This window comes from Pseudopipra pipra, chromosome 19, assembly GCF_036250125.1.
Source record: "Pseudopipra pipra isolate bDixPip1 chromosome 19, bDixPip1.hap1, whole genome shotgun sequence".
NCBI classification, from domain to species: Eukaryota; Metazoa; Chordata; class Aves; order Passeriformes; family Pipridae; genus Pseudopipra; species Pseudopipra pipra.
In genome coordinates this window covers 7,693,933-7,718,839 of record NC_087567.1, presented here as the reverse complement: position 1 = coordinate 7,718,839, position 24,907 = coordinate 7,693,933, and the positions used below count along the sequence as shown (strand labels likewise).

The 24,907-nt window shown below is 41.5% G+C and overlaps 1 long non-coding RNA gene across 2 annotated transcripts in view; it reads right to left on the bottom strand.

The window, feature by feature from the left end:
* LOC135424599 (uncharacterized) overlaps positions 1 to 24,907 on the bottom strand; it is a 266,173-nt gene that overhangs the window by 181,035 nt on the left and 60,231 nt on the right. The window lies entirely within an intron of this gene.

Sequence of the window (24,907 nt, the reverse complement as noted above, 5' to 3'; positions counted from 1 at the left end):
ATCCCAGCTGCTTTGTGCCCCAGGTGAGCTCTTACACCACAGCAAGATGTGGGTTTTCTGGGCCCTGAGCCCAGAAATATGTTGTTCTGTTGGACTTCCACAGAAACGGAGCCAAATAATATCTTCAAACAGCCACCAAACTTCCTGGTTATCAGAGGTATGAGGAAAGAGGTTATCCCTGCACAGGCTTGATCACAAGTGCCTGAGACAGCAAGGTTTAAGCAGAGTTGTACAGTCAAAGTCAAGCTTCTAAATGTCCTATTTCTGGTGCTAAAATTCACAAGATTAACTTTCTGTAAATATTTTTTCGGCACCTAAATGGTTTTTTTACAAGCTTTTAAATTGTATCTTTCCGAGTTTTTCTTCTGCTACCAGGAAGTCTAAAAGATTAATCAACCCCCACGCTTAAAAGTATGATTCTGACAACTGAATAATTCTAGAAGGTACAGTGGGAATGAAAAATCTTGTATTTTGTGAGACATGAGAGCTGCCAATGCTGGGAGAAATTTTGAAATGAAAGATTCTAAGATACATGGAACAGTATTGCTGCTGATTGTCTGGTGTTGAGAGTCACAGCCAGAAAGGCAGTTTGAATGGGAGTAGAAGAGGGGAAGGCAAATGGATGTGAGAGCAGAGGGTAAAGCCATTAAATGCTTCAAAAATCTGGTGGATAAATCAATTTTTCTTTTTCAGCTGACACACATGTTATGGGTTGAACTGTCCTTCAGTTCAACCTTTGAGGACTGCATGAGGAGAACATGCAAGAGCTGGAACCAGCGATGAGGAAACCTAACCAGGATTTCAGCAGAGCCTGAATTAGGCTATGGAAGCACTGCAGACTGCTCTGGCAAAATAAAGTGGCAAAAGCTAGAGAATTGTGGAAAATAAGAATATATTTTATAGTCAAAGCTTTTCCCAGGTCAGAATGAGGAATTAGACCCCCATATATTTGTCTGTCTGTCTGTCTATATATATAGTTGTTATGACTTGTTGGCAGAGAAGGTTCTGTGTTCAGGTCTTATGAAACACTGAAGTCAAGCAGAGGCATGTGAAGTAGGGGGGTTGTAGAACTCCTAAGTATAATGTCTCACTAGCAATAAAATCTTCCCTAGAAATGACACAGGCAGGAAGAGAATGAATTTAAGTCCTTGAAGTATAACAGAATAGCAGTATTTATGGTTAATTATCAGGCAGTAAATGATTAGATTAACCAGGTTCTATTTATACAATGGTTGCTTCTCTCGTTCATTCAGCTACTTTGAGTTATAAACAAAAACACATCCCATAAAAGTGCTTCAGTTGTTTAACAGGCTAAGTGAATGACCTCACTATAATTAATTAGGGATCTTTACCTAATTGAATATTTATGGTCACCAGAGTGATGCAAACCTCTACCCCAGCACCCTTCTCTGATGCTGGTTTCATTCCAAGGGCAAGCCTTGGCCACTAAAAATTAGAAGGAATTTTGATTGAATCTGTGAACCTTTATGGGTTGGGCCATGTGGACACAAGTAAACTGCATTTTCAAACCCAAAATACAAGGGGGTATTCTGTGTCTACAGACTGGTGGAAACCGGGCAGAAATTGTTCTTAAAATCCAGGTAAGGGAAAAAAGTCCTCTCTACATACATAGGATATATGTTTAGAAAGCAAAGAAAAATCTGTAAATGCAGTTCATCAAAGAAGGAAAAGAGGTTAATCAACACTACATGTAACCATAAATATGGGGGGGGAAGCTAATTTAATTAATTCCTTTTGCATGTGCAGTAAGAAGCAGTAGGGTGTGCTCATGAGTCACCTTCAGAGCTCAGCTGCAAGCAGCCTCCTGGATGTGTGACTGTGAACAAGGAGAGAATAAAATCCATTTTCCTACTCACTGCAAACCATCCCACCCTGGTATGACTTTGTTCCAGCTCATTAAAACTGTGTTTCTAGAGCTGTGCCCAACTCAATTAATTCATAGCCCCTTTTTGCCAAAGTAGTTCATGCCCATGATTTATAGCTAAGGCATGGCCACAGCATGGCAACAGTGAGAACTTAGACCTGGAGTAAGGACCAGATCATGGGCAGCCAAAGGAGTGGAAAACACTTCCTACACCCAGATAAAAGGGTTGGGTAATCCCAGGCAAGGGATGATGGAGCCCATGTGGTTCTACTGTACCCCATGGTGGGGTTATAGACCTGCTGCCCTGTTACATCCAGCGCCTCAAACACAAGAAGCCAAGAGAAATGCTAAGAGGAAGGAACCTCAAAGGGGGTTGTTTTCAGAAAGGAGAAAACCCTTTCATGGTAAATTCCCTGCTGGAAGCAACACATTTTTATCTTAATCTGGCAAGTGGCACCTGTGTCTCATTGCTGCTCCGAACACTCGGAGCTGCTGAAGCGAGGAGAACACCAAAGCAAGCAAGATGCCAATAAATGAATGCTTGTAAAGTGCACTGGAGCTGAAAAGCACAGCATATTATTACTAGGAGATGACCAACATTTAAACAGTATTTGGTGTCCCATAATTTCATCACTGAAAACAGATCTCTGGTTTGGTTCAAAGGCCGCTGAAGGTCTATCATTGGTTTCATCAGCCTTCAGATGAGATGTTTAAAATGTTTGCTGGCATAAACTGGTGATTGGGGCCAACAGTCAGAGCGAGCTCAGACAGCATGAGGAAATGGAGGGAGATTAGAATCAGTTAATTAGATATGATTTATACAGTTTAATTTCTTCCACTTCTTTGTTATCCTTTCAATGTTTTATACTAATTAATTTCCAAATGGAATAATAATCATAAATATGTGCCTGATGCTTTGACCTCACTGCTCACAGCAGTTTTTGCAGGGTTTCCCATCAGGGATGATGCACCAGCCTGGGCAGTGCTGCTCTCACATGGATTCACACTATCAGATGGTGCTTTGTTGGATGCAGCTTTTCTGACCCTTTGATCTGACAAATCTCCTCTCATCAGGCCTCTGATACAGGGCACTGACTCCCCTGCTTCCCTCAGCAAACCATGCAGGCACATCCTCTCCCCACTGGCCAGGCAATTGCCATCATCTCTAGCCTCATTTTTCTAAAGACAGGTTCCAGCATCCTTTAATGTTTCATAAGAAAATAGTTAAGACAGAAAGATAGCGAAGGAGAGATGGAATAACGTGAGCTGATGCTGTAAAAAAACCACTGCTTATGCTATGACAAAATAACCCTCATTTCTCAAATGTATCCTGCTCTGAGATGACAGTGCTTTGCACTCTAACACCTTCTTAAATCACTCCAAATGCCTCCTGCCCTGAGAATAGCTTTGATTTTGGTGCAGTTTGACACAACCCTGGAGCAGGACCTGTCTGGGGAGCTTTGGGGGGAGTGGGGGTGTGTGCATCTTACAGGCAAGGGGAGGAAACCTGCTTAGATCAGGTGAGATACATTTTCTGTAAATTCTTGCCTTTTCCTGCAAGTTAGATCCTCACAACAGCCCAATTTTACTTTCTGCAGTGAAAAATAACTGGAAACAACACTGTGCTATTTTCCTACATGTCTAACCTACTCCTTTCAAGTGCCAAGAAGGTTTTATTAATACCAGGCCCCCCCAGCCTGGTTTGCCTGTCTGCAGTGATGTCAGTGCCTTGCTCATTCCCAGCCAAATCAGTCATGGAAAACTTGGATACAAAATGCCCTCTCTTCTTGAGTATGGTCATGGCATGGCTCTGGGAGAACTGATTGTTGGCAGAGAGGTCTTGCCTGACATGTGACACTTACTACCCATTTCAATTAGCTTGATGACACCTTCCACACTGGTGACTTCTTTCTCCTGCAGCCCCACCACCTTGATTGCTGTTTATCACCTTCAAGCACTCTCATCTGCTTCTTCCATTCCAGAGGGTCATACACTTCACTCCCATAAGTCTTGGTCATCAAAAGCGTGGTCAAAGTGGAAGATCTGGTTGTCCAGGTACCACGTGAGGTCCAGCTGAGATTCAGGCACCATCACTGTGTCCTTGCCAGGGCACTGTCACTGCATCCGAGTGGCCTTGATGCTGGTCATGGATGTGCTCTTTGGGGCCAGGTGAGGACTAAGGGCAAAGGCAAGCTGGACATCCACCTGTTTGCTCCTGCTGGCCCCTTTCTCAAGCTGCTCCACAGTGATGCTGGAAGTGCTTCCATGGGGCTCCACCACCAGTGCCAGGATGAGCCATCGCTGTGTGTGATCTCCATGTAGGTGTCCAACTGGATGCCCCCAAACCACCCAGCCAGGCTATCCCTGTGCCCTGCCCACACATGTGGGGTGGAAGAGACCCCCTGGCTGAGGCAGGCAGGGCTGGAGCTTGCCCCTGGAGCCGTGGGCATCCCATGGGACTCAGCACTGCCTGTGCCCAGCACTGTGTCACTGTGGGTCCCCGGGGGGCTGTGGAAAGGGTTCAGCTTCAAGGTTGAACACAGATGTGTTTTTAATCAGCTGCTGTGGGTGGAAGGAACACATAAAGCTGCCATCACCTGAAAAGGCCTCTCCAAGCTCCCAGACTGGCGTGCAGCTGCTGTGACACATCGTGTCTAATTAGATCAGTCACGTTGTGTTAAGCTAATGCTGGTGACACAAGAATTTATAGCAGTGACACAAGCACAGAGACTCAAGAGAGCCTCTTTGTCCTGCAGTGACCACACAAAAATGCCAAAAACACCATGTTGTTTTCACTTAGTTTGAACATAAGTTTGAAGTCTTGTAAAGGGTTTTTCATGCCTTGAAATTCTGCTTGGGAGAAAAGAGGCACAATAGAAAATGAATTAAAAATTCAGTTGCAGTGGGTACATCTGCATCCACAAGGAAGAACTTAATATCACTTTGATAACTGGAACAGCTGATGACATTTTAAATCCATTTCTGGAATGCTCTTCAATCATCTGGCTCTCTGAATAGAGAATTTCAAAGTTCTGGCTACAGGAAATTTTATTTTAATATCTTGGCTTCCATAAGATTTTTGGTTCATTTTGGCAGGTAGATTCAGACCTCCAGGGATGAGGACTGCTATTTAAAAAAAATATTCAAATGCTACAGTAGCCCTAAGAATGCTTGCAGAAATCATGGTGAACTTACATAAACTTGAAGCAAATAAAACAAACTCAGAAGGTTTTTTTAGAAGATAATTAATTATCTCCATTTGCCTTTTGAATGCTAACTTCAGATGATGAGTTCACACAGTCTGAGACCACCAAAACTTAAAAATACAGAGAATCTTGGATGTCCTTATTTACCAACCCTCCTGTGGAGCCAAAACACTAATTAAGGTGTGTTATAATTTCTTGAAGGAGAGCAATTAATATTCACGTTTTCTGTCTGGAGGTGAAGACATCATGACTACTGCTGCTTTCAACTATTTGTGCTTGACTAAGTCCTCATGTGTTTGAATGAGCATTAAACGTAATTACAAACATTTTTATATGGAGAAATTATGCCAGCAGAGAGATAGAGAGATCTAGTTCTTGGGTCCCCATCTGAAAATGCCAGCCAGATGAAGGATGCAGAGCAGTAAAACAGCATCTTGCTGGGCAGCTTTTGGAGCTAAAGGCCTGCCATGCACGCTGCTGGATAAGCTTGAAGAAATACAGAGGGCCAGGGATGCAGGATAGAGCAAAGCTGTGATTGCAAAAGCTTGTTCAGCTTTCCATGGCAACACTGTCTGTCAGTACAAGCCTTTGCTTGAATTCTTTCTTCAGATCCAGAGGTCAGGACACCTCAGAGTAGCAGGATGAGGCCGCGTCCCAGACCTGGAATCAATCCTCGTGGCAAACTGCCTCTTCTGCTCAACGTTTGGAGGCCTTTTTGGACTTCAGGTGGGCACCACAGACCGGTCAAGCTCTTGCTTGAGGAATTTGACATTTGCTCTTGGGCAGCCTTGCAGCTCCTCTTCCTCTGCTGTTCCTGGAGGACACATATGCTGCAGCATGTGCTCGAGGAACCCCGCAGCCGTAGCCACCAAGCTGTGGAAGCAGTTGCTCATCTTGGTTCTAATTAGTGATATCGTCGGAAAAGATGACTCAATTTCATCAAAGTATTGAAATAGACCCAAATAACTGTATCAGGAATCTAATTTGGGGCTTGTAACTGGGCTCATTACAGCACTGCTCGGGGAAGGATGGCTTTTTAAAGGAGCTGGAGGGGTTGGGGGTTGCCACTGAATTTCAGTTACATCGAGATAATTTTTCCAGTGCTCTTAGAATAGACATTTTCAGCCCAAATAAATACTGAATTAAAACAAGGGACTTCCAAATACTGTCTGTTGTACATTTCCTATACAGAATGACAGAATGGTTTGGGTTGGAAGGGACCCTAAAGATCATCTGTTTCCAAACCCCCCGCAATGAGCAGGGACACCTTCCACTAGACCAGGTTGCTCTGAGCCCCATCCAAGCTCCCCTTGAACACTTCCAGGGATGGGGCAGCCACAGCTTCTCTGGGCAACCTGTGGCAATGTCTCATCACCATTACAGTAAAGAACTTCTTGCTAACATCTAACCTAAACCTACTCTCTTTCAGTGTGAAGCCATTCCCTCCTGTCCTGTCACTACAATTCCTGATAACAGTCCCTCTCCAGTTTCCTTCTAGGCCCTTTCAGATACTGGAAGGTTGCTATGAGATCTACACAACCTTCTCTTCTCCAGGCTGAAGAATTCCAACTTCCTCAGCCTGAAAATGTAATATAACCCCAGTGTGGGGCTGGGGTCATTTTGGATCTATGATAATACACCTAGTAAATAAGACAACCACACTTCGATCCCTCTGATCCAAAAAGGAGCCAAAGATGCCAGTATTTCCCATGGCTGGACCATATGCTAAGTAAACAAAAAGACAAAATTGTTACATATTGGTTTATTTACAAAACCTGCAAGTTGCCAATGATGTAACTTGCCAAAAAATAAACTCAGAAAACAGGCACAATTTTTTGACCTTCTTAAGAGAAACAGTCTGGAGAACATAAATATCCAAATATGTGTTTTAAATATGACTCTTCCATGAGACAAAACATCAGATCAGCTTTTTTACAGCATTGTTGCAAACTGACACCCAGCAGCTGTTGAGCTCATTAGATCACACCGGGTTGCTCTGCCTGCCTGACAAAGCCTGAAATCTGATTTAGTTCTTGGTGAGCTCAGCCTACACCCCAGCCCCTCTTTCACAGGAAGCACTCATCAATTCTCCTTTCTTAAACAAACCACTCTTTACTGAGAGCCCATCTGTTGAATTTGGGTATTTTTATAACAATAAGAATGTACTTGCACCTATCAGCATGTTGGTTTTTAGAGGGCATGGCTTCGATTTTCAGGTTGTAGATGTACTGATAATGGCTGAGCTGCCCTTAGCCCACAGGTTTAACATTTCAACTGGAAATGGAGCAGTCTGATTTTTGGAGGCTACAGAGAGTTGGAGATCTCAGTGGGTTCTGCTTCAGGTACAGATATAAACTCATCACAGTGAGTATTAATGCCAGATACTCAGAACCAGAGCACACCTTTCAAAATAGGAATGCTGTGCATCTGCTTCAGTCCTTTATATAATGGATTAATCCTTGTGAGAAACCTCCTAAAGCGTGGATGATCAGAAGCTTATTTTTTACAGGGACTTTGGCTGCCTCTGCACTGGACAGAGGAGAAAAGTGAACAGGGGCATTCTGCAGAGATTATGGCAGGCAAATGCAGTGGCTGACTGACAAAGCAAGTAGGAACAGACATTTCAAATGCACCTATATTTAATTATTTTAACCAATTAAAAATAACCCATTTCCCCCCTTTACTTTTCTGATGCAATACCTTGTTGCCGTTTAAGACTTTAGGACCCTCAGATAAGGTGTGGGCTCAGGTCTGATTACTTTGTAGAAAACATTTGCACAGGGCTATTATATAATTCTAATAAGACACATGAGCCTGTGAATTATAGTGCAGCAATTCACACCTGCTGCATTTCACAGCTCTCAGCCCTCAGCCTTGCTCCAACAGCACCATCTCAAGAAGTATTTCACTGTAAGTCACCCCCAGGAGTGCCTCGCTGCTCATCTTCATGTGGGCATCTAATTCCTGGAGTAATCATGTGTGATTCTGTACACAGGAGGCCTGATATTTATGGCAGTGCCTCTTTTATAAATAATATGCTTTTGAAAAGAGACAAGGCTGTACTTGACTTGAGATTACATGTTTTAAACTCTGACAATATTAATAGTTCTGAGGGCTGTGCATTTACAAGCAGCCTTTTATCACACAACATGGGTGGGGAAAATGAGACATTAAATGAGCACTATGATCAATTAACCTGTAATTTAAAAGGGAAGGGTGAAATCCTTTTCACAAAGGACAAGGTGCCTGTGTGCATGTTACCTCAGGGAGGTGCTTAAGTCCTTGACAAATGTTGGGTTTAAGAAAAATTCCTGTCGATGGGTAATTTTAGGGATGGTTATTTATTGACCAGCATAAAGTTGGTGTCTAAAAATGTTATGTTAAAATCAGGACTCTGTTGTGCTAAACACATGTAAATATTTCTAGAACAAGACAGTTTTTCTTGGGTGAGTTTTCTGCTTGGGTTATAGACAGCAATTATAGACTGGAGAGGAGAGGAAAGGAGATGAAAGTGCCTCCAGAGAAGTACAGGGCCAGTCTTTTTCCAGAGTCTTTAAAGCTTTTGTTTATCCACAAAGAAATCCTAAACCAAACACTAAAATATACAGTGCAAGAGGCTAAAACCTTGCAACTTATTCAAACCCCCTTCAAATAATTTTTTTGTTTGCACTTTTAAACATACCACCATATCAAGGAAGAAAGTAAAGGATTTGCCATCAAGCCATGAGTCATCAGAGAATAAATGCAATGTGCAGCAGCAAAGATATAACACATGGTCTGCTAAAAGAAGATGCTTTACTATTACAGGATGTTAAAAAAAATAAATAAAAAAATTAAAAATCCCACATTTCTTCTGTTGCTTTTCCACTGCTACCCAGCCAACTGCCAGCTCACCCTACGAAAAGCTGTGGTTGCAACCCACAACATTAATAGAGACAACCAGTCCCTCCTGGCAAAAACTGGGATGTGGTGAGGCAAAGAGCAGTTTGCATTTCACACTTCATGGGAGCTGTGTGGATGCACAGCTCTGCCCACACACGAGCTCCTTGCAAGACCAAGATCCCGATCACAGTTTGTGAAAATAAAAACAAAGAAAGAAAAAAACAACACAAAAAAAACAAACACAACATAAAACCCCCCAAACAAAGCACATGCTTGGATAAGGGAAACAACTGCTGTTGTGTAAGTAGGAAAGCACAGATGGGTTCTCCCATACTGAGGGGTCGACAGGACTTGTGTAATGTGGAGAGAAGTGGGACCATTGCCAGATCCATAGATATCTATTAGAGCTAAACTGTGCTTCTCTAGGCAGTGGAAACGACTCTTGTTCCTATTATGAAGCAATAAAAAAAACAAAGCAAAATAATTATTGGTGCTGTTATGAAAGAGGATAAATCCCAGCAAACTCAGTGATAAGTTGTGGATTACAACGAGTTACCAAAAAAAAAAAAAAATTAAAAAATGCAAAAAGTAAATCCTTTTCTCAGTGTTTTAATGAAACACAGCCAATTTTTATTATTATGTATTTACTAGTCTCTTCCTGGCAAAAAGCAGTATTTAAAATTAATGTAACTAATCTGGAAATCAGAGAGTGAATACTGCTAATTCCTACAACGGTTTAGTTAGGTCTAATTCATTTCATAGTTAGAAACATTCTGTTAATGTTTAATACATGGAGAAGCTTTTAGTAACAAACCCTTTCTAATTATGGAGTCTGTCCTACTATCCTCTTCTGGCTGAATGTGTAAATAGTACTGTTCTCTAAATGCTCCAAGATCCCTTTTACAAGACTTTGATTATCAAAATCACGGAGCTGTGCAGTCAAATAATTGTTTTAAGCCTTAACACATTTCAAAGGACATTACAAATGTTAATTAAAATCTGATCCTTCTCGTAGAGCCATGAAGACATCGCTGGTTTTAACCAGGAACTACAACTCTGAACCCTCTCCTTGCACTCAGGTACCCAACAACCAGTGTCCAGCTCCAGCACCCCACCTTTCCAGGCCCTTCTACTAAGTACTGGATAACCCTCATGACCTTTGAAGTGGTGGGGAATGCAAGCTTTTTGCAGTTCTGAAAGTCAAGCTGCCTGTCTGACTGCTCACACGTGGATTTTAAGTGACTCAATTTAGATTTGGAAGTTTGAAACCTGAGACAGAGGATAATTTGTGTAAAAAAAAAACCCCAACCTGTTGAAGGCTATTATCCTCTCCTGGTCTGCACAAGCAGGAGCTTGCTTCCCAATTACCTGTCTGCCACTATGATGATTGATTTCAGTGCTTTATGAACAGCATATGCAGCTCTTCTATGTTTAGATAAGAGATTATAAGGACTATCAATCCTCATGCTCTTGTGTACAATATTAACACTGTCTAGAATTAATCTACTTCTACCATGGACTAGCATTTTGTAAGTATATCAGTGGTAATTCCAACCTGGAGAAGGGATGAGGCCCTGGGAGGGATCCAACCTGCCTGCTATAGTTTAGAAATGTTTATGGCTGGTTAAGTTTATTTCTCCTGCCACATTAAGGATTTAACATTTGAGGATAAAGAGTCACAGGAACCTATTGGGACCTGAATGAGACCTCACACAAGACACTGTTCAGTTCTTTCTTTGTTAGGAGGGGCAGCATGGTCTGGAAACATGAATTTTGGGAAAGGAGTAATATTCTGAGTTCTGTATTTAACCCTGCCAAAGGGAATCAGTGAGAGGTATTTGATGTCTCTACCTATCTTATTCAAATCATAGAAAAATATCCTGTCATAGCCTTCATAAGACTTAAATTTTATAAAGTTTGTAAAATTTGTGCTCAGTATTACAACAGTCTTATGTGAAGTAGTGGACTGTAAGTATCAGGTGATGTTGGTGTTAAAGCATACTCTAAAAATATTATAGATATTTAGGCTACATAATGTGCTATGAGACATACTCCTGCCTGGAGAAGCAGCTTTGCTACCTTGCATTGTGCTGGCTGTCGGGTCCCTTTCATTCTCTTCCATGAATTCTCTTTCATTCTCTCTCATTCTCTTCCATTCTCTGACTCCTGTGCTATGGCAGTGCTCATTAGTTAACTTGTTTCAGAACTAACAAACAACAACGTGGCCGTGTTCACACAGTCTCCCTGGAAAATCACAGATTCTGCCATTGGATTTCAAATCCAGACACAGAATGTCTAAATATTAGCTCTGGTTTGCAATGTGCCTGTCCCTCCTTTTGCTCTCCATGACAGCTCACCCAGGAAAACTGTAATGACCTTCAGTTCTGCAGAGCATTTGGGAGATTAAAAGAAATAGGAACGAACCCTTCCAAGTTAGGTGATACTCTGAAAGCCAAGGAACTGCACTGACAGAATGCCAGTGTCTTGTGGTCAACACAGTGGTGATTCCCAGCTACGTGGGTGCCAAGTTCCAAGGCAGCAACCTAACTAGTCATAAAGAGCCAAATTCTGACACCTTTCCTGCTTGGAGTGGTAATTTATTCTGATTAGTCCTCTTGCCGTGCCAGACTGAAGCTCTGTGCTCTCCCCTGGGTGAGCAATGACTTCCATTGGCCCTTCCCCTCCCATGGACACCACCCGGGAAGGAGCTGCTGGAACAGCCCCGCCGGGCCAGCTCAGTGGAATGTGCAGCCAGCCCGGGAGAATCCAGCTCTGCCAGGTGTTCCCATCTCCTGTGAGTGCCCACAGACAGAACAGCACAGTCATCTGACTACCTAGAGGGTGGCTCAGTAGGATTTGCCAATAAATCCCAGAGCAGAGCGTTCCCTAATGCCTGTTGGAAATCAATGCCTGGTGGGGGATTTTTAGACATTTGGCATTTCTTACTCACTACACCTACATCTTAACAGTTTGAACAGCAGGCTTACAAATGGGCTTAGTGCCTAAATTCCCCTTAAAGCAATGAGAAATGAAAGAGCATAGCTCTTTTTTTTAGGATGTGACCCCACGTTTTCAGTGCAGGCTGTTGGGATTGTTGTTGTCCTATAGCAGCAGTGTAGTAGCTATAAACTAATTCCAACAGAAGGAGGAGTTGCTTCATAGTAAAGCTACCGTGTTCTCTGCTAAGAATGCAGTAAATAACTCATTTCAGAACTGCAGTTCCAAAATATTTGCACACGAGTGTTTAAAAGTTCTCTAAATTATTCCTAACAGTTGTAGATTGGACAGCACACAAACCTGCTTTCTTGTGTTTTTTCTTCCCTCCCCCCTTTTGTGCTTATGTCTCCTCTGGCAAAACCACCTCATACATAATGCAGTGTAATAAATGGCACATGGAGCGGCTGAGCAGCCTTGCCCACGTGTAAATAGCAGGAGAATCCATTACTCACAATGTATCCTTCAAACACAATTCAAGCCTGACAAATATTAAACAACCCGAGCCCGCTGCAGCACGCGGTGCTTCCTTTGAGTGCCTTTTAGGAAGCTCATCATCACGCCATTCCTCAAAAACGCTGGGCAGAATTAATGATTTCCGTTAGGTAAATGACTGTGTGCTGGAACAATGCTGAGGTGCACCATTAAACATTGTCTTTGCTAAGAGGGAATGTTGTTTCCCAGCTCCGGCGTTTGTCTTCTGGGCTTGTTTTAAAACTCTCCCTCTTTGTGCTGCGAGGGTGCACCCGGCTGGGTGTGTTATCTGGCACAAGTTACCCTTTGATTAGGATTTAAAACACAGCTTTTCCTTCCGTGAGGTAGCACAGCCTCATTTGTTTGTGCTTCATTTACATAACTGCAGAGCAAGTCCATTTGCTGTTAAAATAGATGTCTTCTTTAGAGCATTTAAAACAACCAGCACCAGATCACAGTGTGCCTAATGCAAAGCATTTTTCTCCCCCCCCCCAGCATAGGTCACTGTATTAAAACCAGGCTATGTCCAGACAAAGTTAATTTAGAAACAGGATCACTACATTTAAATAAAATCTTCCCTCCATTTCCATTGACTAAAGAGTAGACACTGCACAGGAAAAAGTGATTCATGTTCTAGCCTACCACAATTTAAGTAGTTTGCAGGAGTAAGACATGAATTACACTACTTTTGAGACACTATATGATGAGCACAGGGTATTTTTCCCTTTAGCTGTGATTAGTCCCATGAATGCTGCTCTGCAGATTTACACTGATATAGTAGTACAAATGGAACTTTATCCCCTTGGCAGTCCCAGTGAAGCTCCTGCTGCCGGGAACTCCAATGAGTTCATGTGGCTCAGACTAGTGGAGATTCCAACAAGAGATCCTGAATACTGGCTTTCCTTTTTTAATTTGGAATATGGAAAATTCGCCCTCAAACTGAAAACACCTCAGATAGTTCTACACAGTGCTGAGCAAGGGGTGTTTCCCAAAACTGCTGCTCTGGGCCCCAGAGCTGTGAGGACACATCCTCTGACAAACACACCCCACTGCCCAGGGTGAGGCTGATGGCATTTCAGAGAGATTCTCATAGTTCCTACACAACAGGCTACAAAAGGCCTCCATGGCCAGCTGGAGATGTTCTTTAGAAGGAGCCAAAGACTGTCTCACAATGTCCCAAGTACCAGTCAGTAGAGAGGCAGGTGGGTCTAAATGGGGCAGAGGAGATGAAAGCAGAGAAGGAAGAAAAATTAATGGGCTAAAGAGGTGGGATTAATTATATTTTCTGCTTGCATTTAGCTGTGAATATGTTGATCTGTGCTAGGGATCAAACCTTGCACTGCTTGTGCATGGTGGGAGCATCTCTCATGTAGCACAGAGGAGACACATCACAAAGTGCTTTATGGAGTACAAAGCCTGGCATTCTAGTAAAGGGATCTCTAGTAAATGACAAATAAAGGATTAACTCCCTGGAGCACTAGCCCCTCTACCTCAATATTTATAGCTTTTCAAGTTATTAGCTTTTTAATTAACACTGAAAGATTTGAAAGCACCTAACTGTATTGCATGGTAATTATATTAACAAATTACAGACACGAAAATTAAAATTCAGTTGCTTCAACATTCTATTTAGAAATGTGCAAACAGAGTTGATATTTTGCTAATAAATGCTCCTCAGATGTTATGTTTCTAAATGAAAAGAGAAAATGTACCTTTATAGTATTCCTTTAAGTGCTTCTGCCCTCATTAGGAATTAATTGGCAAATACAAACAGCACTCCAAGCTTTGGAAATATCCCTTCCTTAACCTCACTCCCATTATAACAGTTCCCTAAATTACAAACTATATATATTGGCATAGCAGTTTTACACCAGTCTTCTGGATGGAGTCAGCTCCCTTTCCTCTCCCTTTCTCTCCCTGTCTGTGTTGATATGTGCTGTACCCACACATGCACAAGGAGGAGGCTGGAAGACTGTATAACACTAATGAAGTGTCAGTTATACACACATTAAGAAATGAGTGTTTTCTCTTTCTAGCCGGCCAAATACGCAAATTTACTTTCTCACACAAAAAAAATCTATCCAAGGTAAGCAGGAATGGCATTTGACAATCCCTGAGAATAAGATGCCAAAGCACATGTGCCCCATTTCCTAACAGGACCTACCAAGCTTCCCCAGTTTTGCCAGTGGGGCAGTTCAGGATCTGCAGGAAGGGGGAACAAGGAGGAGAAGAGCCTGTGCTGGATGGAAACCAAAACTCCAGGTGAGACTGGAGAAGGGGTGCTGGGAGAGCTCCACATAGGGAGCTACTTGATTTAATACCAACTTGATGATTGGTGATAAGTGAGTGGGAAATGTATGGTGTCCAACCACCTCATGGAAGTTGCCATTAACAGTTTTGCAGCGGCCCAGAAAAGGCTCATCTATCATTTATATCAAAATAAGGACAGCCCTGCTGATTAATGAGCTGCTGTTTAAAACTTCCAAGACCTATTCTCTGCCTGAGGTAACCACAAAGAGCTCAATATTAGCATTTATTTAGTTTCACCACCTACGTGATGATACTTAGCTATGTGAGAAGATTAAGGAGATTATATATAAAGTCTCATAACTTCATTAAAGTTATTATTAGGTTACTTCAGTGCAACAGCAAAAGCAGACACAGACACATATTCTGTCATATAATGCAGATTTCCTGCTAAATCTTTCCATATTGAAGTGGCTGAAACCCCCCACACAGCCAACACTGTTTCAGGAGTCTCCAAATCATCTGTTCATTTGTTGTATCTCACACATAGTGGAAGTAACAGTATGAAGATTATGTTGTAACCAGATTACTTGAAGATTTATTATTAAGTACTGCATAAAGAGACAGTGGTATGTGTGGGGCTGAATAAAGCACAGTGGGGAGAGGTAATCCTGCCTAAAGTATTTTATCCTATAAATACATCAGCAGTGTAACTGGCATAAGGGCCCACCAAGGACAGCTTCTGTTTTAGAGATTACACTATGTGTTGTCCCCTATTCCCTGTTCCTAAAACCCATGGCTGGCCCTATTTCTAACCCTTACTATAGCTGTATGGCATATTCTAGTGACCATTGTCCAGAAATATTTTACTCTTTTCCTGTTTCTTCAGGTCTAAGACGATAAGGGAATAAATGGAGCCCTTGAGTTACTACCACATCAAAATTTTAGCTTGCCCAGAAGCTGTTAGACCACTGACCTCCATCTATCCTGGAAAAAACTGAAGACATTCACCTGCAACAGTCTTAATCTGCATTTAAGATACTTTAACAATCCTCTCTGAAAAGCGTGGCTGCGAATGAATATGAATTATGTCGACTGAGATCTTGGTATTTAGAATATCACATCAGCACTTCCCTTCCCTTATGGAATCAGTAGATTCATTACAGGGTTTTTATGTCCTCTTTAAATGGCTGGAATTAGTCATTGATGTAGGCATGATACCAGACTTCCTGGGTTTATGTTCTCATTAGGAACAGTCAATCCTGATCATTCCACTGGGAAGGTGATCCACGTGGTGAGCAGCATGCAAACTGCAGAGCCACTTCCTGAGAACCTGATCAAGACTGTTTCAAATCCCTCTGCTTTTCCCAGCTCCTTCTTTCAACCCACATCTTTCAGTTTACTGGCAGACTCATAAACTGCATCCTCAAATAAAGCTCAGCTTGCTGCTACTGAGAGTCATTAGTGCCCATTTAGAATCCAGAGGGCTGGTAAGTAACAGGTACAAGATGAAGACTTTAAATCTTAACAAATGAAATTCAAGCACAACTGACTGAAAAATAAAAACCAAGGTAAAAAGACAGCTGTGAACTCTGCTCAAGAGCCCATCCACCCCCAAACACACCACCAGCAGTGGCTGAAGTGAGTTTTGAAATTTTCCCCTTTGGATCTGAATGCTACTGTAGCTGCTTTTAATTATTACAGTTAAATGTAGAAAAGTTCTAACTCTAAGCTTTAAACATCTTTTTAGAGATAACTTGAGGGAGTTGAGATCAGGAAAAGAAAGAATTAAATAAGCTTTCTGTCTTTTCCAATCTGCATTACTTTTCCACCCAGTGCCCTGGCCTTTCATCCTCCTCTGCGACTGTTCAAGAGGGTTCATTAACAAGCATCTTCAGAAAGAATAAGAAAAAAGGACAGAGCTCATGATTGCTGGCAGACTGAAATGCATTTCAGGCTGGCCTGGCATGCAGCAGAAAAGGGATTCTGACAAACTTGGGATTTCTATGTTGTTCATGAAGAATAACTATTCTGAAGGTGTTTTGTTTGTATTTCATTAGAGACCCAACATAGAGATATATTCAGGATATTCTCTTTGATAACTACGGGAAAGAACTTTGCAAAACTGTGCTGGCATTTGCCTTCCTGATGAGAAGGTTCCCAAATGATACACAAATATATGGAGGAGTGAGTCAGGCATGGGTTTCCATAAACTCTGGAAGATCCTCCATGTGGATACACGTGGAACTCAATCCACAGGCTGCACTGTAAATCAGTTAAAACAAATGCTGTCTCTACACCTAAAGATCTGTACAGGTTTATGAGTAAAGGAACCTGTTTCCAGCTTGCCATTGCCAATGAGTCAATCTTTTAATTTCTTTTCTTTGCATTTTTTCTGACGTTAAACAAAGAAAAGGGGAAAATAAAATAAAAGAAAGAAAATCTGAGGCTCTGCCCTCTCAGCAATGACACTCAGCTCTACAGGCACTGCCTGAGCCCTTCTGTGCATCCTTCTCCTCCAGCATGTCCAGTATTTCATTCTGTGGATCCATTTTTCCATGGCAGGCCTTCTCAGGTGAGCCTTAGGGAAGGCCATTATTTCCTCCCTTAACTTTTCCAGTGTGTGCAGCAGGAGAAGCTGAAAGCAGCCTTGTAATCCCCCAGGCTACCCCTGTTCCCCTGCTTTATCCTTCAGCCAAACTAATAATCCAGGAGCGAACGTGGCACCACAGTGGGGCAGGAGAGGAGGGACACACAACGAGTCAGAAAATCAATATTGGACATATACACGGCCACATATGAAAAAAGTCAATATATTATCAACTGGAAAAAAATCTGTCATCGAGGACTTGCCATTTTCATTCCTTTTGCATAGTCCCAGACCAGAAATTCCCATGTCTGTCTTCAAAGGATGCCATTACAGATCTGTCAGGTGGTAGTCAGCATACAACCCTGAGCCATGAAGGAGTAAGAATATTATGAAAGATTTAACCAAAGTCGTCAAAACTTTAACTGACATTTCTGTTGGTAGAAGGTTTCCAAATGACAGCATCCACTGAATATTGCAAATGGGCCTATTGTTCTGGGAAAAGGAATATATTAGCAGGCATGTGGGTTAGCATTTGGATTACTATTCTGCCATCCATTACTGAAGCCAGAAATATTCAGAAGAGTTTAAGCTATTCCATGATCAGGGGACATAAACATTCTAAAGAATCCAGCTTGCACTGCAATCATTAGGATTGTAATATTTTTAGCAAAACAACTGTGTTTTCACCTAAATAGCGAAGAAAGCAGCAGTAGGATATCTGCTTACCCTTCCAATTAGGGAGAAAATAGTTATGAGGCAGAAAATATTGTTTGGATCATACTCTGCCTGACCTTTTAAGGTTGCCCACATTCTTATTTGCAGCTTCTTGGATTTACACAAATTAATATATTTATCTTTGCTAGAAAGATAAACAAAGCCAAATTCATAAATATAGATTTATTTTCCCTGGCTCCATCCGAAAGTGAAACATTTGCTGTTTCACTCATGTCACTTAATGCCTGTCTAACAAATGTATTTGCAGTAGGAAACACACACACATAAATAAACAAAATTTAGTCCCTTGGGCACCTGTGTGGATCCTGATTTGGGACAACAATTTGTTGTGCTGAGCATATTAAGAGACTGAGCACTGATAAAACCTGGGTCAAGGGCCTCAAAAAATGTATTTACCTTAGCAAAATTACAAAAGGGTCATATAATTAGATTGAATTAGACTAAGTTAAAATTCTCAGTACAATGATCAGCAGTCACTCATGACCTCTCACTGCATCAAATTCCAGCTTTCTTTCAGTATATTCTTTTCATTCACCCCAGCTTTCTTAAATTATAAGCTCTTCTAGGCAGTGGCCCTCAGGAATTTCTAACCCAGCTTTCCTGGTAGCAGTAGTTATATGTTGGGAACCACACAACATTACCCAAACTCAAGGAAAGTGCCATCATCTCCATTCCACTGGAAACAGATTCTAAGCTGTCACTTCGGCAAATAATTTTTTTCTCAATGCTGTAAGTGCACGAGACAGTATTTTTAGGTCAGTGGTGGAAAGGACAACAAAGATGACTCAGCATAACATTTTTTCCAATTTAGCTGCCAGAGAAGTGCATTCTCAACTGGGCTCTCACAGACTTCATCCAACTTTCATGCCTCGCCAGGTGCTTGTACCAGAAATGGGTCTGTTCTTTGCCATTTCATACCAGCTCATCTACTCTGAATTTATAAGGCAGGGAGAAAACAGTCTCACCTACCACAGTGGGGTCCTGTATCGGTGCCAGGGACTCTTACGTGCCAGATAATGCACATTTAATAGGTATTAAACACACGGAAAAAAGAGAGCAGAGAAACTTAATTAACTCTACCTAAAACAGTAGGGTGCCTGCTGCGTTTTAGGCCTCTAAGGTGCTACTAAAATAATAACTACACACAACTAGGGGAAAGAATTTAGGTGGGGAGGAACAAAAGAAGATGTACAGACACAGGAAATAACATACTTAATCACATGGTAAAATAGTGGCTTTATCATCACAGCTGCTGGAAGGATGGGAATGCCTTTATTGACATGCACCTGCCTCCTGCCATTTGTCCAATTGCCTATTTTGCAATTGGTGATTGCTCTGCATTGCCTGCAATACCCATCAGGAAGGGGTCCTCAGGTCAATTCAGAGCTCCAGGGAAAGCCTGAGACTTGTTCCCAGTGAGGGTTGCCATGGGGAGCCAGAGCAGAAATCAGCCAAGGACACAGACACATCAGTGTCCCGTGTTCTACCATGGGGACGCAATAAAACTAAACCAAGTATGTCTGTCACTGAGGTGAGGAAGGAAACCACGTAATTACATGGTGTGATTCTTCAAGAAACTACACCTTTGTGGGTGTTTAAAGGCAAGACACATTTCTGAGACGTGCTGCAGGCAGCTGAAAATCCCAGTTGCCATTATTTCCCACCACAACAGGACAGGCATTGCCACGGTGCCTAAGCCATAATTTACAGTGTGGAGTTACTGAAAAATCAAGGCTCAAGGTTGTCATGGCAAAACTTCATCCACACTTGAATCCTATTTTTTAAAGAAACAAATAAAATCTAAATACTGAGGATGAACTCTGAGTCTGAGCTTTAATACAGGCAAAGGGAAAAGGCTTTTTGAGTTTTCATAGCATTTGTTATTAATGAGGTCTATGAGCTCCCAAGCAGTTGGATTTGAACTGATAAAACTCCAGGGTCTGATTCTCTCCATGGCAAGTCAGAGAACAGCACCATAGATTTACATATTTATTGCTAATATAAAGATTCTTCATGGACCAAAGACCTGGGATGCCCTGAATTCCCACCAAAGGCTGCTGTGTGTGGCAATCCCAGCTCACACATCCTTCTCCCACACTTGAGGAATCACATGTACTACACCTCTCACTTGCTGCCTGAACAGAACAAGCACATGAGTTGGACTTTGAACAAAAAATGACTAGGCATGAGATTTGTGAGGCACATTTGCAGGTAGGACCATTTGGGAACTCCCCATGCATTGAAAACAGGCACTGACTGGCTGCAGGCAAAGGCTCAGGCACTCACTGCAGACCCACACACACGGTGTAATGTGGCCAGTTAGCTTCAGATGGTTGTTTTGCAGCAAAGTACATTTACAAATGGGAGCATATATCTGCTACCCTGGCTAGTGTGACTAAACCTGTGCCAACAGCTCTATCTCTGGCCACAATTCTTTCTTCTTTTCACAGTTCTTTTTGGTGTGTCCGCTTCTTTTTGATGACAAGTATCGTAAAAAAAATACACTGCATCGTGGGTTTTTTTACTCAGAGAGGTACAGTGAGTTAGAGGAAAATGTTAGTCTCTGATATGTCGGTTGATAATTGATTTAAAACATTGTTAAATAATTCGTTTCTAAACAACATTCAGGCATGCATAGCTGCAGTAGTAGAAAATTGAACCCGGAAAATTATTCAGAACCAGCTGTCTAAAGTCACAGCAGTTGTAATACATAAGGAATATATACAAAGACAGTAGTTTATTGGGGGTTTCAAACACTATATTTTTAACGATTTTTCAGCCTCTTGTTTGCCCTTAGCACAACTGCTGTGTTGGATTAGCTGCCACATATTCCAAATATGATAACAGATGTCTTATTCTAAATTGATAAGAGGTTGCTTAATGTGTTACTATGAATATGCAGAGAGACACCTCTTCCCAATGACACATGCTTTAATGGAAACTCTGGTTAGTCACCAAAAGCTATAAAAACTCACCAAAAGAATGGTGTAAGTAACAAAAGTAAAGTTAATCAAACAATGAACTCAGCTTTATAATTTGAAATCCAAAATAATCTGACTTCTGTATGTTTATACCTAGGTTTCATAGCATAAAAATGCTCAGAGTATTTATTACTCCATCTTTTATTTTTCCTCGGGGAGACAACAAAATCCTAAAATATCAGGATTATAACAGGCAACAACAAAAAATCCAAGTATTAGTTTTCTGAAACAAAGGAGCTTTTACAAAATTGAAAACTTCTGGAGGATATATCAATTTTGACAAATTTCATTTCAAGACAAAGCAATAAGACAGAAACATTTTGATTGTAAGAGTAAAATAAGTCCTCTGTGTCTCTAAATGACGTCTCCATTTGCTTTTTATGCTATTTATTGCATATCTTAATTTCAAAGCTAAAGGAGATGTTTCACTGTGAAACAATGGTTTTCAAAAGTGGCATTTTCTGGTTTGAGTGATGCTGACCAAACACTCTGTCATGCCCTGCTACTCATCTGCCTGACTCTGCCTGTTGTCTCTTTTTTTGTAAACTTGTAGGCTTCTGGGTACAGAAAAAATGACTCATTTCTTCTTTTACACATATAAAGTGCCTCTGATGAAGGGCCAGAGCTGGGAAATGAGTAACTGCCCCTGTACAAATAAACAAGTACACTTCTGCTTTCCAAACTGTTTGTAAATCTTGGCAAGCAGGTCTGCTAAGGAACCTGTTGCACAGTACAGTGTGATGATATAAATATCAGCTTAGTCCAAAAGAGAGTCCAAAATTCTCCCGAGGGATGTGGTTTCAGAAAACCCCTCATTATGTTGCTTCTGACGAGCTTTCTGCAAGAAGGATTCAGTGAGCTGTTTCACTCACCCCCTGCACTCCACAGGACATTGATTTCTGAAATACTCTGGCTTCTGGACCAGACTCCAAAGGGCCACACAACTTTTGGTAGGGAAATCTGTGTCTCTGCTGTCCTGTTTTAGTTTTTGCACCCTTCACCCCTCTACAGATAAGAATCTCATCCATTTACCTTATTTAACAGGATATGTTAAATATATTTAATACATTCTTTGGAGTGACAGATTTGCAAGATGGCCTTTTTTTTTTTCCTTCCTTGCTGTGGAATTAATTCTGTTTCTCTCTGTCAGAGCCACAGCACTAGGAGAGTATCTTAATGGGGTTTTAGAATGAACAGTGTTCATAAGCATCAAGCAGATTTGCACAAAAGGGAATATATGCCCCTTTCTTGTCAAACCCTTGAAGTGTGCTGCTTCAGAATCTTAAAGGATGAGAGAAAGGAAAGGAAAGCCACAACCACTGTGAACTTTGATGATGCACATTTGGTACCACAGCTTCTCTCAACTTGGCTTGGCTTTAAAAGTTGCACATTTTTAGAGAGGTTTTTTTTTTTCTTTCCCCATACATATCTGCATAGAGTTTCACTGCAACTGTTACAGAAAGTTTTAGATTGTCCTGATTGGATGTAATCCCAGATGAGAAAACAAAGTTGTACATTAAAAAGGATCTGATAAAATATTCCCCGTGTCATGAAGGCAGCAGCAGTGTGCAATGGCTGGCTTCTGTTTCAAAAGCACACCATGAGCAGACTTATCAAAGCAGTCTCTTTGAGGGCTGGGGAAGATTATTCTGTGAGCATTTCGGGTGACCTATTCCTGCAGAGTTACAGGAATTGCAGAAATTAGAGCAAGTGTATTAAGAGATGCCCCGGGGAATTGACAGTCACTATAGAAAAACTACAGAGAGATGGTCTAATGTCATTCGTTTATCCAGCTAAAATTACTTTAATTTTAATAAAATACAACTCCAAATTCACCAGCAGGTGAAGTGGTTGAAACCCCAGCTGTTACTCAGCTGTTATTCTTTCACCACTGCCCAGACCTTGTTTACAGTCCAGGGAACACCCAGTTCCTTAGAAGCTTCCAAAGTTAATAAGCTGGAAAACTGAAAAACTTAATTATGGACACAAACTGGTCACAGACACCATCCATTATCCACCTGTGGTATCAGCCAGTATGCTGTCAAATCCAGCTTGGTTGTGGGCAGGCACTAAACACCTCGGTGCTGTACTGCCATTCCTCTACTGTGCATTTGATTTGTGAGGATCTACAAGGCAATTTACATCTTCCAAAATCTTAATAACAAGCAGCACCTTTGGGAACAGCAATCCCAAAGCTGCACAGGCCGAGCTGAGAGAATCAGCCTTGGCTGACTGTGGAAAAACATCTGTGGTGGGGAAACAAAGTACCTCAAGGAGTGCAGAGCCAGGTCAGGCCCCCACCTGACTGATACCTTCCTAAATTCTGCAGTCACCTCTTGATAGTCTCAGTTCCTGGAGGACTCCATTACGAGAAACTCAGTGAAAAAAAGGATGGGAGGATCACTCTGTCACACACAACTAAAGTGTTAACTGCTTTTCTTTCCTAAAAATGATTTCATGTTTTTTTTTTCCTTACTCATTTGATTAAAATCGTCATATTGATCAGAACAGAGCATTAACTACCAGCTGGTCTCAACAGGAACAAATATCTTCTGAAAACATCACTGATGTTAGGGCTTTGCACAACTGTCTGTCTGTCCTTGGTGTGTGTAACAAATGCTTATTCAGACTGATACTGACTTTATATTTCTGCTTTACTGCTGCTTTTGATTTGACAGTCACTGGCAATTCTGCTGCTGGTTTATTTATCTGTTGTACCCCTGCTGTTTTTCCAAAAGCACTGCTTCCACGGCGTTCCAGGCTGTTCAATACAACCTGCCTCAATCAACTTTCCTATTTCCTTTTCTTCCTTTCAATAGTTCTTAAGTCCAAGGCACCCATTTTTCAACTTACAACATTCTTTCCAAGGGTAATATATATTATTTTTAAAGAACACTACCCTGCTTTACGTGTGCAGGAGAGTCAGGGAGGGACAGGAGCCCACGGCACAGCCACTGGCCTTGCTCAGAGGGGAGGCAGAAGCAGCTCATGTGTGAGGACATTTGTTACTCTCTTCTACACCCTCATGTCTCTGCAGCCATTGATGTTCAGAGAAGGGAATACTAAAAATTCTGCCACTTAGAAACCCAAGCAAAGCAAGCAAACCCCAACCCAATCAAGTATTTATAGCAGGACTGTGGCATGACAACAGCTCATCTCTGCAGTGCCTTCACTCTCTCCTGCATATCCCAAAGCTGTTCAGAAGAACCACAGGAAAACAACAATATGGCTGCTCATGATCTTCCACTAAAACAATTGGAAAAAAAAAAAAGAAATTAGATTTTCACTGTAATCCACCACAGTGATTTCAGCATAATGGTAATTAAAATTGTACCATTTAGCTTGCACAAACAAAAGTTGCAGACTATCAGGGACTATTATCCCACAACAATATCCATTCATCTGAGACCAGTTTCTTTTTACTGTTGTTTCTTACAAGATCAATTATTTTTTTTTCAGCAAATGAGTAACAGTTTTACAGACAATAATTTCTACACTTGTGAGCTTTGACTTAATTCCTATTAAGTCCATAAGATTTAAGAACAAGTTTAGGTCAAAGACCAAAAGAGGCATCCATGTGCACAAGTTCCTGTGAGAATGCAATTCTCAGTCTGTATATAAAGTGGGGTATTTTGGTACCCTGGGATTCAAAGCCATTTTAAGTCTTTTTTTTTGTGTTGACATGAATGTGACACAGTGATATTCAGGGCTGCATAAGGATAAAATTCTTCTCCACAGTTGCATTCAGTGTCTTTTGCTGTCCCGGCCTTCTCTACCTGCAGGGACACTTTGGGTGTAGGATAGTTTGCCTGGGCTAAGTAAAATCATGAAAAAATAATACTTTAACCTATTTTCAGTACTGTGATACCACACTTGTTTTCAAGTTTAGAGTCACAGAATCATCAGATTTGGA